This window comes from Podarcis muralis, chromosome 13, assembly GCF_964188315.1.
Source record: "Podarcis muralis chromosome 13, rPodMur119.hap1.1, whole genome shotgun sequence".
In the NCBI taxonomy this organism is placed as follows: domain Eukaryota; kingdom Metazoa; phylum Chordata; class Lepidosauria; order Squamata; family Lacertidae; genus Podarcis; species Podarcis muralis.
The window spans coordinates 34,828,902-34,846,304 of NC_135667.1; positions in this window are offsets into that span (position 1 = coordinate 34,828,902).

Below are 17,403 nucleotides of genomic sequence, written 5' to 3' on the forward strand. Positions count from 1 at the left end.
ATTCGAGGCTGGCGTGAGGAGCGCATCCAGCGGAGAAGCACCGGCCCATCTGCCGCAAAAAGTCGCCATCCGCCGCCACCCTGCCACCCCATCTCCAAACACCATATGGGATCCAACAATCCAGTGCATGGTCTGTTATTTGCTAAGCTGACAACCTGTATATACATTGCAGGAGGGTGTCAGAGGTACCAATAGGTTCAGGTGAACTTAAGCAAGCGAGCCCAGTTACATCATCATCATCTTCATCTTCATCATTTCTATACTGGCCTTCGTTCAAAGATCACAGGGTGGTTTACAATATAAAAACACAAAAATGCATGCCATAATAAACAAAAACAACCTCCCGCACAACAACAACAACAACAACAATAATAATATTTTTTTATTTATACCCCGCCCATCTGGCTGGGTTTCCCCAGACACTCTGGGCGGCTTCCAACAAAACACTAAAATACAATAACCTATTAAACATTAAAAGCTTCCCTAAACAGGGCTGCCTCCAGATATCTTCTAAAAGTCAGATAGTTGTTTATTTCCTTGACATCTGATGGGAGGGCGTTCCACAGGGCGGGTGCCACTACCGAGAAGGCCCTCTGCCTGGTTCCCTGCGACTTGGCTTCTCGCAGCGAGGGAACTGCCAGAAGGCCCTCGGCGCTGGACCTCAGTGGGTTAAAAGGCCACAAAGACCTCAGAGAAGAGGAATATTTTTGCCCGGCATCTAAAGATATGTAAGCAAGGCACCAGGCTCCACAAGCAAGGGGTCATCACAGGAGGTCTGGAGAGTGGCAACATGAGAACAGGGCCTTTTTTGCAGTGGCTCCCCATTTGCGGAATGCTCTCCCCAGGGAGGTTCACCTGGCGCCATCAATTATATATATTTTAGGCCCCAGGTGAAAATGTTCCTCTTCGACCAGGCCATGGGCTGGTTAATATTCTATAGCCTTTTAAATGTGTCTGTGGGAAGGGGGGTATTGTTTTGCTGTTTTGTTTTTAATTGTTTGCTTCTTTTTATCCTGTATTTTATACTGTGAACCACCCTGAGATTGTATGATGAAGGGCGGTATACAAACCATTCAATCAAATAAATAAATCTACTCAGAAACCTAGGAAGAAAGAGTAAAGAGTAGCTCTGGGGATAGGTGGAGCACATTTCGCTTGCCCGTGAAAAACCACAAACCAAGACTGTCTCACTGCAAACGCATCTCAGATCTGCAATTAGAAAGACAAGTCTTTGAGGCAGTTTAGACCCCTGCATGAGCTATAGCAAAAATTAATTATTATCAGCTGCCCTGGGAGAGACAAAGGGCAGGAAAAAAACACCCTTTGAAACAGCTGAGCTAGCTTTCTTTCTTTCTTTCTTTCTTTCTTTCTTTCTTTCTTTCTTTCTTCCTTCCTTCCTGTCTTCCTTCCTTCCTTCCTTCCTTCCTTCCTTCCTTCCTTCCTTCCTTCCTTCCTTCCTTCCTTCCTTCCTTCCTTCCTTCCTTCCTTCCTTCCTTCCTTTCTTTCTTTCTTCCTTCCTTCCTTCCTTCCTTCCTTCCTTCCTTCCTTCCTTCCTTCCTTCCTTCCTTCCTTCCTTCCTTCCTTCCACTACATCTCTCTATGCCTTACAGATATATATATATACACAAAGATTAATGAAACACTTTGATATCCGCGTTTCCGAATTCTCGATATTCGTGTTTCCAAATTCTCCACATCCATGTTTCCAAATTCTCAGTATCCATGCTTCCAAATTCTCTCTGCCAAGCTGACATCAGCTCTGCTGCCTTTTTGTAAACAGTCAGATTATTCAGAGAATCTGGACTTACCAGAAGCTAAACAGATCAGTTTGCATACATTTGGCAGCCCAGATCGGAAGCAGGCAGTAGCCTCATCTGTGCCCCACACCTCCCCCCAAACAGCCGCAATAGGGGCTCCTGCCATTTCCAACCCTGGCAAACCCGAGAAACTGAAAATCTATTCGTACAAGGACACCTGTGTTTAACATCTCACACCTGACTTGCACAGGAGCGAAGTACATTCAAGTTCAGCTTTCTAATGAACCAGCACAACAGACAAGCTAAAATCAAAAGGACTGATAAGAGATTTGCCGCCTGCTCTACCTGCAGCCAAATTAGTTACCTGGCAAAGCGGAAGCAGCCCATAGCGATTCTACCGGGGGCTGTGCATGGGGCTCGGGTCAGATCCTGTTAATGGGCCAACCAATCTTTGGGGATTGGGGAGAGAGGAGGCACAAAATATAAACTGGGGATAGGCAGGCTTCGCCGTAATCCGCTCTGGAAACAAATCTGAAGTAACTGGGTTAATTTCCCAGAAGTCAGCTGGAGGTCTGGAAGAAATAATTTGAAGCCTGGATTGCGTCCCTCAGCAATACTGGCCAGAAATCCTTATATAGACCCCAGAGCGAAGCAGTGACATGATTAGGGCACACCAGGGCTCTGAGGCCTCAAACCTGCTTGCAAACCGTCCTACTCCTCACAACCTCCCCACCGCAATTTCATATTACTGATTAGAGGAATTCTGTTTTTGAAAACACATTTACATCCTGCCATTCTGATAGAGCTCAAGGCAGCGTAGCTCAAGGTTCCCTTCAGCTTTAATCACCACAATAAACTTCCGAGATGTTAGGCGGAAGGTTGGTGAGCCCGGTTCGCACATTTTTGTCTATTTGTTTGGCCTTCGGTTGCTTTGGGTTGCCCCGAGCAAGGCAAGACGACCAACAAATTTAAAATTTAATGAATAAATAAAATTAATGCCACGCCATAGCATACAAGCAGGCAACCTGTGGCTCTGCATGAAGCCCTCAAACTTCCTATCCAATCAGTTTTTGTTTCTTTTGTTCTTGTTTCTGTCATGCACTTCGTGTTTTTATATGGTATTTTTATGTTGTGAACTGTGCTGAGAGCTATGGATGAAGGGCAGGATACAAATTTAATAAGAGTTCTTCCTTCCTCTTTGTTTCTGCCATATTTTTCCTGGCGTTTAGACGCACCTCCCTCCTCTTTCAATGTTGTGTCAGAACCATCAGGAACATAGGAAGCTGTCTTATAGATTGTCAGATCATTTGATCTGCCCAGCCCACCAGTGCTGTTTTTCTCCATGAACACCTCCCATTTTCTCTTATACAGTGGTGCCTCGCAAGACGAAATTAATTCATTCCGTGAGTTTTTTTTGTCTTGCGTTTTTTTCGTCTTGCGAAGCACGGTTTCGGAAAAGTTTTGGAAAAGCTTCAAAAATCACTAAAGTCTTCAAAAACCTCAAAAAAGGCTACCACACCACGTGCTATGAGTTGCTCCTCGATGTCAAGTCGCAACTGTATTAACGGTGTTAAGAAAAAGGAAACAAACTTGCAAAACGTTTCTGTCTTGCGAAGCAAGCCCATAGGGAAAATCGTCTTGCGAAGCAACTCAAAAAACTAAAAACCCTTTCGTCTTGCGAGTTTTCCGTCTTGCGAGGTACCACTGTAATAGCAATGGTGCTCACCTGAGAGGTGTCGGAACTCAAAAACTGGGTTTCTTCAGTCATAGTCCAACACTTTGACCACTGCACCCAACTAGCTCTCCATATGCCCTTTTTGAGAAGGCTCTGGGAGCCTGATGCCTCTCGGGCACTGGTCTGGAGTCAATCAGACGAGGTTGGGTTTTGGCGGTATCCGTATGGCTCCCAGTTTGAATGCCAATTGCAGTTGTTGTTATGTACTGAGTTGAATAGGATTCAGAATGCAGCAGTCTGATTGGTCCTAGAACAATAGGGTCCAGAATGCAGCAGTCTGATTGGTCCTAGAACAATACAGCAGTATGATTGGTCCACAGGAGCCACCCAATCCAGTTCCAGGTGGAAGTGAATCCGCAACCTGATTGGCCTACAGGAGAATCCCAGAATTAGCCAATCACATGCGGCCCATTGTGTAAATAATGCATATAAAGCAGATATTTTGGGAGAACTTCCATTCCTCACTACTATGAGCTGAATAAAGAGCATGAAATCCACACTCAACTCCGAGTATATTTCAGTTGTACACCGGAAGTCGAACAGAATCCGTTCCAGAAGTCCGTTCAACTTCCAAAATGTTCTGAAACCAAGGCACGGCTTCCGGTTGGCGGTAGGAGCTTCCGGAACCTGCAGAGGATGTTCGGGTTTCAAAGAACCTTTGCAAACTGGAACATTCACTTCCAGCTTTGCGGCATTCGGGAGCCAAAATGTTGGACTTGCAAGGCATTCAGGATCCAAGGTATGACTGAACTCAGTTTGGGGGGCGGCACAGAAAGCATGGTTTGCAGCACAAAACGGCACAAAGCCAGCACACCACTTTAGCACCAGTCTCTGATGGCCAGTGAGGGAGAGTCAACAGCTCATATACCATGGCCTGTAAATCTCTGAGCAGGGCTACTGAAGGGGTGGATTGAGATTTATGCCAAACCGGACATAAAGTTGAGAGACAGTTTGGAGTCCAGAATAATCTGTACATCCTTGATTTGAGGAGAGAGTGCACACACACACAGTAGATCTAAAGCAGTATTATGCTACTTTAATAGTAACGGTTTCCCCAAAGAATCTTAGGAACTATAATTTGTTAAAGGTGCTGAGAGTTGTTAAGAGACTCCCATTCCCCTCACACAGCTACAAGTTTCAAAGAGGTTTAAACAACCTGTTCCTCTTCACTCTGGGAATCATAGCTCTGTGAGAATACGGGATCCCTAAGCAACTCTCAGGACCCTGAACAAACTACAGCTGCCAGGATTCTTTTGGAGAAGCCATGCCTATTAAAGTAGTATATTATTTAAATTTAAGGTGCAGATGAGGCCTTGTTTTAGGGTTCAGTAGGGACTCTACATTTGAAGAATTCCTCTAAGCTTCTTTGGGGTTGGGGTGATGTTGAACGTCCAATAACTGTCATTAAATTTAGCAGTTCTGGTGCAGAATTCACATGGGTGGCGCTGTGGTCTAAACCACTGAGCCTCCTGGGTTTGCCAATCAGAAGGTCGGTGGTTCAAATCCTCGCGACGGGGTGAGCTCCCATTGCTCTGTCCCAGCTCCTGCCAACCTAGCACTTCGAAAGCACACCAGTGCAAGTAGATAAATAGGTAACATTGCGGCGGGAAGGGAAACAGCATTTCCGTGTCCTCTGACTTCCCTCACAGTGTTCCATTGTGCCAGAAGCAGCTTAGTCATGCTGGCCACATGACCCGGAAAGCTGTCTGTAGACAAACACCAGCTCCCTCGGCCTGAAGCAAGATGAGCGGCGCAACCCCATAGTCGCCTTTGACTGGACTTAACCATCCAGGTGTCCTTTACCTTTTACCTTGCCTCTACTCACCTTTTTAGTGGGGAAAGACATAGAATCATAGAATCGCAGAGCTGGAAGGGAATCTGAGGATCATCTAGTCCAGCCCTCTGCAATGCAGGAATATACAGCTATCCCACACGGGGATCGAACCTGCAACCTTGGTATTATCAGCGCCACGCTCTAACCAACTGAGCTGAGCTGTGTAATAATGCAAAGCTGTATCCAAAATGCGTTCCTTTCTTCTTGCTGTTGTATATAAAAAAAGCCAAGGTAATTAGTTTAGCATGAGAGTCTTTGTCAAAAAGACTACAAATGCTCTTCTGAAAGAAAAGGGAAACAAAAGGAGACAACAGATTTCTCCCATATGCAGATTCATATAGGCATATAAGGAGGGTGTCTAAACCGCAGAACAAAAGCTTTAAAGAGAGTTTTCAAAAGCACAGCCGTTCCCTCTGCTTGGTTAGATGTTTTTTCTGGTAAATGGACAAGCTGTTGTCTTTCATAAGGGGAGAAAGAACTGAAGGTCGGAGAAAGTAAAATAAACTCTCACAATAAACAAGAGAAATACCTCAGCAGAATCCGCCAATAATAATTTAAAGCCCAAGGGAGCCGGCAGTGAAAGATCTCTTTAGCCAATAATGGTTGGTTCGCCGTTAGACTGATCGTTGGAAACGCTCCGCAAAGCTTCTGGGGCTTGAAGTTTGCTGTCTGCATTTATTGTTTGCCTGGAGGAGACAATGGATTCACCGGCGAGTTTTTCATTTCACCAGCACACAGAAAACCAAAACCCTCCGAGTGAGGACTTCACTTGTGTTGCTACGATTTTTAAAAAGTAAAATGACTGCATGGGTTCAGAAGTAGAAACGGGTCATCTCTCTTCTCTCTTTCTCTAGCACGTAACATTAGAACTCGGGGTCCCCCAAAGACATGGACTGGCAAAGGATTTCTTCAGGACAAGGTGGAGGAAACAGAAGTACTTTACGCAGTTCGTAATTCAGTTATGAAATTCGCAGTCGCAAGAGGCGGCAATAGGCCCCAGCTCAGGCAGCCTTCGAGGGGGATTAGACCAAGTTGCAGGGGAAAAGTCTATCAAGAGCTATTCCGTACCCTCCAGTATTTCTCCGATGAAAATAATAATACAACTTTTATTATTTATATTACGCCCATCTGACTGGGTTGCCCTAGCTACTCTTGGGCGGCTTCCAACATACAGTGGAACCTCGGGTTGTGGATGTAATCCGTGATGGAGGCACGTCCACAACCCACAGCATTTGCAAGCTGAAGCGCCGTGTCTGCGCAGGCACGATTTGGCGCTTCTGTGCATGGGCGAGTGGCGAAACAGGAAGTAACCCGTTCTGGTACTTCCGGGTTTCCCATGGTCCGCAACCCGAAAACACATAACCTGAAGCAAACGTAACACGAGGTATGACTGTATATAAAAACCACGATAAAACATTAAACTTTTTTTAAAAAAAAAACAAAACACCTCCCCTATTCAGGGCTGCCTTCAGATGTCTTCAAAAGGTTGGATCTCCTTGGCTCGGTGGTTGCGTAACTCTGTACCCTCCAATGAAAATAGGGACGTTCTACCATACCCTCCAGCATTTCTCTGAGGAAAACAGGGACGTCCTAAGGAAAAGCAGGACATTCCAGGATCAAATCGGAAACCAGGATGGCTTCTGTAACTCCGGGGCTGTCCCTGGAAAACAAGGACACTTGGAAGGTCTGCTATTTTTCATGGTGGCTTTATGGAACCTTCCAGTTTCGGAGGCTAAAGGCTTCTTCATACTGGTTGCTGGCGAGGAGCCAATGTGGAGCTGTGCCTAAAGAGTGCGGGACCAGGCCCAGGGACATCCAGGTTCAAATCCCCACTCAGACACTGGGAGACCTTTGGCTACTCAACACACCTCAGCTTAACTTGCACCTGAGGGTTGTTGTGAAGATAGTGAGAGAACTGTAAGCCAGCCACGTACACTGTCTTCAGTGACTTTGGGGGAAGACAAAATACAAACATTACAAACAAGGCTCGTTGCCTTCATGCTCCAGTTGGGCACTTTCTGGTTGGCCACTGGTTGAAACAGGATTGACCTTCCTTCTTATCCAGCAGGGTACATGCTCCCTTGTTTATATTCTCTCTCTCTCTTGAAGGGATTCAGGTGGTGCTGTGGTCTAAACCACAGCACCTACTGGGCTTGCCGATCAGAAGGTTGGTGGTTCAAATCTGTGAGATGGTGAGCTCCCATTGCTCTGTCCCAGTTCCTGCCAACCTAGCAGTTCGAAAGCACGCCAGTACAAGTAGATAAATAGGTACCACTCCGGCGGGAAGGTAAACAGCATTTCCGTGTGCTCTGGTTTCCATTACGGTGTCCTGTTGTGTCAGAATCGGTTTAGTCATGTAGTCATGTTGGCTACATGACCTGGAAAGCTGTCTGTGGACAAACGCTGGCTCCTTCAGCCTGAAAGCGAGATGAGCACCGCAATCCCTTTAGTCCTTTACCTTTACCTACTCTCTCTCTCTCTCTCTCTCTCTCACACACACACACACACAGAGAGAGAGGAGAAGAAGAAGAAGAAGAAGAAGAAGAAGAAGAAGAAGAAGAAGAAGAAGAAGAAGAAGAAGAAGAAGAAGAAGAAGAAGAAATCTAAACCAGGAGTGAGCAATCATTTTCAGCAAGAGGGTCACACTGCCTCTTGGACAGTGGCAGGTGAGGCCAGAGGCAAAAGTGGGTACCACCACACAAAGCTGGATAGCTCAGCTGATTAGAGCGTGGTGCTGATAATGCCAAGGTTGCAGGTTCGATCCCCGTATGGGACAGCTGCGTATTCCTGCATTGCAGGGGGTTGGACTAGGTGATCCTTGAGTTCACTCCCAACTCTACATTTCCATGATATCCATGACGATATTCCTGCACCAGTGCCTGTTCTCAAAACATCCCACTTTCTTAACTCCAGCCATGCAAATGTCATCGGTTTACACCCACCCCTCTGCATCCTCTATTCAGGGAAGGCACAGAGTGCTAAACGGGGAAGTACTTGATGAATAAAAGGCTATTCTAAGCAAAAGGCGCAGAATGACAGGAGAATGGGAGGAGGCAAAAGGGGCTGAAAAGTAGACAAGCCTGAGCAGCGTCTGGGGATATGAAAAGTGGCCTACATGACAGACAGGGGAGCAAAACAGTCAGGAGGAGATAGGAGGAAAGAGCCTTTGTGGAGTAGAAAAAATCCCTTTCAAATCATCGCTTCCTGGGAGATTCCCCCTGCAGCCTGGAACAAAAGACTAGGAAAACAGAAGGGAAAAGGAAGAGGTGGAATGGGAAATGGTGAGACAGGAGATACAGGAAGAGAGTAATATTACACAAAGCACTCCATATCTAACCCTGTAAACCAGAGGAAATGCCCTTCTAGGTTCTTCTGTGGCTATGCTCCAGATCAGGGGTTATCAACCTGGTCCCTACCGCCCACTAGAAGGCGTTTCAAGATTCTAGGTGGGCGGTAGGGGGGGTTCTATGGCACAAGCTGAATCCTCCTTCCATTGAGCACTGGTGGGCGGTAAGGAAATTTTACCATCAAGAAAGATGCATTAGTGGGCGGTAGGTATAAAAAGGTTGACTACCCCAGCGCTAGATGATCTCCCCGCCTCACATTCAAGCTTTCTCCCACAGCAATAAAGGCAATCAGAATAATCTCCCGGAAATCAAATGCTATTTTTTGTGTGGAGTAAAACCACGCATACATGAGAACGCACAACACGGGCACAGGACTTGCATGGCTCTTAACCAATGGAAGGGGAAAGGCAGTCCAATGCACAAACATCCCTAAATGACCTCGGCCCAGTATACCTGAAGGAGCATCTCCACGCCCATCGTTCAGCCTGGATACTGAGGTCCAGCTCCAAGGGCCTTCAGGCGGTTCCCTCCCTGCGAGAAGTGAGGTTGTAGGGAACCAGGCAGAGGGCCTTCTCAGTAGTGGTGCCTGCCCTGTGGAACGCCCTCCCATCAGATGTCAAGGAAATAAACAACTATCTGACTTTTAGGAGTCATCTGAAGGCAGCCCTGTTTAGGGAAGTTTTTAATGTTTGGTGTTTTATCATTTTAATAATAATAATAATAATAATAATAATAATAATAATAATAATGTTCTGTTGGGAGCCACCCAGAGTGGCTTGGGAAACTCAGCCAGATGGGCAGGGTATAAATAATTCTATCTATCATCTATCTATCTATCTATCTATCTATCTATCTATCTATCTATCTATCTATCTATCTATCTATCTATCATCATCCAGACACCCAAGAGCCCTGTGGTACCCGAAAGCCCAAAACACACACTGAAGAATGAGGCCTACGGGCCAGAGCTCACGAGGCAACGCTTCTACTTAGGTGAAGTGGCTTCTAGCATGCAAAAGCTTATGCCACAACACACAATATCCTGGGCTTCAATCTGCATAGGACATTGAGGTTTATGCTGCGACGGTTGAGCATGAGCATCGCTCCCACATCTAGACCACCATCCTGTTCTCACAGAGATACCTGTGGGAGGAGCACACAAGCTGGACCCGAGCACAACAGCCCTCTCCCCTCTTGGTGTTCAGAAGCACACTCCCTCTGGCAGCAGACCTAGAACAGAGCCATTTCATTGCTTCGTCCTCTGTGAGTTTTGTCTGCTACTCTTTTAAAGCCAAGTTGTGTGGACAGGTGCTTCATTCCGTCTGTCCTGCATCTCCCAACAATCAGATGCTAAAGAAGGCCAATGTGAGTTTTAATCTATTCTTGCAGTCTACTGATATTTTAACTTTTTGAGCGTTTTAAATTTTTGCTGTCGATCTTCCTTTCTGATAATTTTGTTTAATCTTTTCTTTAATTGTAAACCGCTTTGAGGGGCTTTTTTCCTTTTTTCTGACAATCAAGTAGCGTATACATTTTGTGAAAGAAATTAAATAATTGGCTGCCCATGAGTCCTTTCCTATTATCAACTTTCTTCATACCATGCGTAGTTTTATTCTTAAAATATTATTAAATCCCCCCCCCCCAAAAAAAATCAACAAAAAATTCCAATACATTTTTTCCTAATTAAAAAAATTATATTGCCAACTTACCATCCCATTTTCCGTGATGTTTCTCTTATCCCCCAATTTACTGGACCCTGTCTTCCCTCTTTTTTTTAACAGTCGTAACACAACAATCTTTAATTATTTCTGCTGCTCGTAGTTCAAAACTTGCTCGCGGATTCTTCATACTGTAGTATTTCCCCCAAAAAAATAATAAAAAAGGTTTCCATTCTTAAAAATAAAACCCAATTCTACAGTACCCATAACACAAGTTCACAATAGAAGTCTAGCTTATTTATATGAAACTCCCCTGCTGTTCAACCAACAGGGCTCCCATACATTTCCTTTTAAATAGAGCAAATACGAAAGGAGCCGTTGCAACCAAACAAAGCCAGCCACTCAAACTGGAACTCAGACTTCACCTGTACTCAGATCTGTTCCCGAACTGTCGATGTTCCGATTTGAACTTTCTCTCCGCTCCATAGTTCCTGAAATTTTATGTTTTTGATTCGCCGTATCTTGCAAATACAAATTGGGGGTGAGGTGGGATGCTGTTTTCAAATTCTTCCATATATGTACCGTATTTTTTGCTCTATAAGACTCACTTTTTCCCTCCTAAAAAGTAAGGGGAAATGTGTGTGCGTCTTATGGAGTGAATGCAGGCTGTGCAGCTATCCCAGAACAGCAAGAGGGATCACTGCTTTCGCTGCGCAGCGATCCCTCTTGCTGTTCTGGCTTCTGGGATTCAGAATATTTTTTTTCTTGTTTTCCTCCTCAAAAAACTAGGTGCGTCTTATGGTCTGGTGCGTCTTATAGAGCAAAAAATTCGGTATATATATTAAAAAAATATATTTATTTATAGTTTTCATCCTCGTCAAAACTGTCTTGTCGGGAGCTACATTTCTGGGCGGAACATAAGAGATTAAATGATGGCACCATATACACAAGAGAAGCTGTTGGCTAGAAAGACGTCTTAGGGGAACATCCTACAACAGAGAATGCCATGTTTAGGTTGCAGAGCACATCAGCAAAAATGGCTTTTCGAAACAAAAAAATAATAATGTTTATCTGGAATATTGTTTAGATAAATATACCCTTCCCTTGCGGAGTTTGGCTCTCCCAGCTGCTCATCTGGCTCAAAACTCTCTGCAGCAGCACAGCACAGACTAGAAAGATGCAGGGAGCGATGTTAGTGGGAGGTTTATGAACAGCATGCAGCAGCTCTGATCCTACCATCGCCAGATGACTCCGGCTGTATCAATTACCGTTTATTAAAAAGGAAAAAAAGGGGGGGAAAGCCAAGAGAAACCCACACACAACACAAAATTGATAGATGAAGCATCAGCTTGCAGAGAAGCGATGCCAACAACAGGTTGCTCCTCTCTGAGGTCTTTAACAAATTCAAAACATTTAAAAAAAACAGCCCTGCAGTGAACCTGCTTGAGTTCTACTAGTCCCCATGTAACAACGGGACAAAGATGTAAACCATGCGCATCTTCCCACCTCTGAAGAGCATGATGCAGATGTACATGTACATGTGGATCTGATCCCAGGCATGGACCTCTCTTGCTGGATCAGAGCTGATGTTTGCAATGGCTTTCTATAACCTTAGACATAATTCGAAGTAGGTAAAGGACCCATGGATGGTTCAGTCAAAGGCGACTATGGGGTTCGGCGCTCATCTTGCTTTCAGGCTGAGGGAGCCGGCGTTTGTCCACAGACAGCTTTCCAGGTCATGTGGCCAGCATGACCAAACCACTTCTGGCACAACGGAACACCCTGATGGAAACCAGAGCGCACAGAAGCATCGTTTACCTTCCCGCTATAAAGCGGTACCTATTTATCTACTTGCACTGGCGTGCTTTCGAAGTGCTAGGTTGGCAGGAGCTGGGACAGAGCAACGGGAGCTCACCCCATCATGGGAATTCGAATTGCCGACCTTCCGATCGGCAAGCCCAAGAGGCTCAGTGGTTTAGACCACAGTGCCACCCTGAGCCTTGGGCTTGCCGATGGTTGGCGGTTCGAATCCCCGCAACAGGGTGAGCTCCCGTTGCTCAGTCCCAGCTCCTGCCAACCTAGCACCCTGAAAACACATCAGTGCAAGTAGATAAATAGGTACCACTGTGATGGGAAGGCGTTTCCGTGCGCTGCTCTGGTGTCAGTGTTCCGCTGCGCCAGAAGCGACTTAGTCATGCTGGCCAAGACCCGGAAAAACTGTCTGCGGAGCGGACAAGTGCCAGTTCCCTCAGCCTGCAAAGCGAGATGAGCACCACAACCCCAGGGTTGTTCACGACTGTACTTCACTGTCAGGGGTCCCTTTACCTTTACCTTTACCTTTACAGTAGCATGGGTACAATTCAGAAGCTGCCTTCTTCCTCATGTTCCATCTCAATCCGTATACGGTGGTACCTCAGGTTAAGAACTTAATTCGTTCTGGAGGTCCGTTCTTAACCTGAAACTGTTCTTAACCTGAGGTACCACTTTAGCTAATGGGGCCTCTCGCTGCCGCCGCAGCGCAATTTCTGTTCTCATCCTGAAGCAAAGTTCTTAACCTGAGGCATTATTTCTGGGTTAGCAGAGTCTGTAACCTGAAGCGTCTGTAACCTGAGGTACCACTGTAGTTTCTCAAGGACATCAGCACTCTCTAAGACGTGAGGGTGTCCAGGGTGACTTTTCCAGTGCCGGTTCACCAACCTTGGACCTATTGTCCACCAGAAGTCTGAAAAAGCCCAAATTTTGGGGCAGAAGCAATGAGAGATGTTTTGTGGACATGGGTGATGAGCAGGGAGTGCTTTCAGTGTCTGGTTTGTTTAGACAGGGGCTAGGCACCTTAAGGCTTCGAGACAGGCCGAAAAACTTGGCAGACATTTAAAAGGGACACAGGTTATGCGCTATGCAGGAGCAATGCCTTGAAATAACGAACACTTGACACCTTTCCTCCGGCTGGGTTCATTTGACAGGCCTCGCTGCATTCTGAAAATCATAGAGCCCAAAGGGACCACGAGGGTCATCTAGTCCAACCCCTTGCAATGCAGGAATCTTTTGCCCGACATGGAGTTCGAACCCATGCCCGTGAGATCAACTGCCTCGTACTTGCAGGGAAACAGGCAGGAAATATATGAGGACATGTGGCTAAGTATTCACAGGTGAGCTTTAACGGGAGCCTGGGTAACTCAGCTGGTTAGAGCGTGGTGCTCATAATACCAAGGTTCGATTCCCATAAGGGACAGCTGCATATTCCTGCATTGCAGGGGGTTGGACTAGATGATCCTTAGGGTCCCTTCCAACTCAACATTTCTATGACTCTATGAGCATCAGCCACATGAACTGGCAAGGCCCTGCGCACCTGGAACAGCCTGTATCTTGTTTTCTCCCTTCGGACTCCACAAAAGTGCATCTTCACCCAGCACTGGATGAAGGGAAGCGCCACACAAAAAGATCCTGGAGCCCTATCAGCCTTTCATGTACCCAGAGTTAACACCTGACCCTTCAAACAACACAAAGACAGCTTTTTAAGCTTCTACCTTCAAGCATCCGAGAGGAAAGAGCTTCTGTAAGAAGCCCGGAGACAGCAAAACATTTGAGGTCATCAGGTGAAAGGGCTGGATGTGGTAAACATAGGTTCAAATCCCAATTATCCTTTCGGCTTCACAGGGTTGTAAACAAAGCCAAGTCTTAAAAGTGTCTTGTGTACAGTGGTACCTCGGGTTAAGAACTTAATTTGTTCTGGAGGTCCGTTTTTAACCTGAAACTGTTCTTAACCTGAGGTACCACTTTAGCTAATGGGGCCTCCCACTGTCACCGTGCCGCCCCCACGCCATTTCTGTTCTCATCCTGAAGCAAAGCTCTTAACCCAAAGTACTATTTCTGGGTTAGCGGAGTCTGTAACCTGAAATGTCTGTAACCTGAGGTACCACTGTATACCAAAAATCAGAATGGTTTCAATTATTTTACTGGCCGTACGAAGGGTATAGTGGCATAGCTGCCCAGATACAAATTTCAGTCAGCTCCACCTGTACAAAAGCTAGGCTCAGACTTGAGTAAGCAGCCCCAAAGTCTGTGGAAATGTGGGGGATATTGGGGACGGAGTGTAGCGAGAAACTGCTTTGGCAAAATGGAGGCTTTTTCTCTTGACCATAGCCGCCTAGTAATTAAACTTATATTGCCTCTTCTATGGTTCATGAACAGCTGTGAATTTAGCAGTTCCCATACACTGAGGGAAAATTTTATTTATACCCCGCCCTCCCCAGCCAGAGCCGGGCTCAGGGCAGCTAACACCAATAAAATAAAATCACAGTAAAAGCATAATACAGTGGTACCTCGGGTTACATACGCTTCAGGTTACATACGCTTCAGGTTACACACCCCACTAACCCAGAAATAGTGCTTCAGGTTAAGAACTTTGCTTCAGGATAAGAACAGAAATCAGGCTCCAGCAGCACGGCAGCAGCAGGAGGCCCCCATTAGCTAAAGTGGTGCTTCAGGTTAAGAACAGTTTCAGGTTAAAAACGGACCTCCAGAACGAATTAAGTACTTAACCCGAGGTACCACTGTAGAGGGAAAAGAGAGGGAGAAAATAAAAACCAATTTAAAATACAGGTTAAAATGCTGCCTCATTTTAAAAATAGCCCATAGATCTAAACCACAAGGGGAGGGAAACATAAGGGTCAGACCGAGTCCAAACCAAAGGCCAGGCGGAACAGCTCTGTCTTGCAGGCCCTGCGGAAAGATGTCAAGTCCCACAGGGCCCTAGTCTCCTGTGACAGAGCGTTCCACCACATCGGGGCCAGTGCTGAAAAGGCCCTGGGCCTAGTTGAGACCAATCTAACCACCTTGAGGCTCGGGACCACCACCGTGTTGTTATTTGTGGACCTTAAGGTCCTCTGCGGGGCATACCAGGAGAGGCGGTCCTGTAGGTACGTTGATCCTAGTCCAACCCTGTGCAACACAGGCATCTTTTGCCCAATGTGGGGCTCGAAGCCACAATCCTGAGATTAAGAGTCTCATGCTCTACCGACTTGAGCCCTCTTTCCCACAAAAGAAACAGCTGCTTAAGTAACGCTCAAATGGTGCTGCAGTGAACTGGATGCGTGCAAAGCCAGAAACCTGCTTGCTGACCAGAAATAACTGGTCTGAGGTAGGTGTGTGAGAGAGAGAGAGTGTGAAAGAGAGAGAAAAGGCCGTCCCACTGGTGCCCATCTCCCTTAATCCTTTGCCTGTGTGATAGGAATTTTATGGTCTTAGATATATGGTAATGTTCATAAGTGTACCAACCAAGCACGTACATAGATCAGCACAGGAAGGCCAACCTGGAACTATTTTGATTCCTAAACTGAGCAAATGTTTTCTCTGCAAGGTCAAAGTAGAAAACCTTTCCATTGTCTCTTTCCTCACAAATCCTGTCTTAAGGACACACTTAAGATATGAATAGGGTGTGAGCCTGTGACCTGGCCCAGGAACTAAGTATTTATCACTACAAAAGAATGGCCAGGCTCCCCAGGCAATCCAATCAAGTAACCTGCCAGACAGGAGATAAACAACAACAGGAGAAAAACAATATTCAAATTTCTGTTTTAGACTGCCTTTTCTGTGATGTAGGTGTGATGTATCTGAGGGGTGGTCTTAGGTTACACCCCTTCTGTGATGTATGTATGATGTTTCTGGGGGTGGTCTTGATCTATAGGGTGGGAATTCCAAAAGTCTTTATAAGGCCTTGCACGCCATTTTTCTGGGTCCCCCTCCTCTCCTGCGGGTGAGGGGAGACCCTGTTGCAACAGATCAATAAAGATCAAGCTTACTAGCTGCTTTTGCTTCTCAATATTCTCTGGTTAGCCTCTGTTATTCTCTCCTACCAATAGGGAACCTATGTAAGGAGTCTATATGGGCTCTTGGATACCCCATAAGAGAAAAGGGCAATTTTTGTTTACAACACCTGTCAACCAGGAGGTGGTGCTTCCCAGAGGTGCAATATCCAGAACCCATTCACGACCTCATGTAGATGCTAGATCACTTCCTGCCACTGAAGGGGAAAGCTCCTGCATGCATGGTTTTCCCGTGTGTGCATCTACACACTGGGTGTGCAGCTTTAAAACTGTGCCCCCATTCCCATTCGTAAGCTCCCCATCTGCGCCGCTGGTTTTTGTTCTCGCTTTCCCGACTTTTTAAAGAAACAAAGCAGGCTATAAATCTAAATGTAATCAATCCACTTGCTTGGGGGAAATCTCCCAAAGGTGCAGAGGACATCCATTCTGGGTCTCTTCTTCCCTCGGAGGGGGGAAAAAAGGCTACACAAGTCCCTGAACAGATTACCTTTTCTGCCTGTGTGTCTCTGGCTCTCCGGGGAAGGCGATTGCCAAAACCAGCCTCGCTTTCCAGTCAAGCACCTCCCTGAAGAAAAGGCAAGGCTGGTGATGTCAAGGCCCGTTTAACTTGTTGCAAGTGTGTCTTGCATCCTGCAGCTGGAAGCCGAGGCGAGAGACTCCCTGAGCAGTTATAGCTGCTCCCGCAAACCCAATGGGGATGAAGTCTTTGTCATGTAGCAGCGAACCTTTCAGTAAACAACACGGCTCCTTCCCTTGGAAAAAATCAGCCAGCTTTCTTGCTCATACCTAGAGACAGAGATGCTACACAATCCGACATGAGAAAACCTTCCTGCTATCGGAAAACACTTGAAATGCTGTTTCAGACTGTATCTAGGTGTCTTGCACTCACACCAGCGATGCATTAAGAAGAGGCAGAAGGGTGAAGCGGGAAGAGAGAACCAGTTTTCAAAAGGACACACCGCCATGTTTTTTTGCCTGACTTCAAAACCACTGCTAAGAAATGACAGTGTTGGGTCAAAGTGAAGTTTCACTCTGCCTCTGGAACCATGGAGCAATGGTTATTCCAGAATCTGGTGAGCGGAGGCCATGAGGTTTCTATTTTTTTGTGACTGACACCTAAAAGCTATTCATAGACCTACATGCCATATATCTGCCTAATACTCTTTTTCCAAGCAGGGGAACAGGCTGCTGGAGTCAGCATAGGGTACGGGTTCGAGTGCCAAGACTATGACTGGCAAGACCCAGGT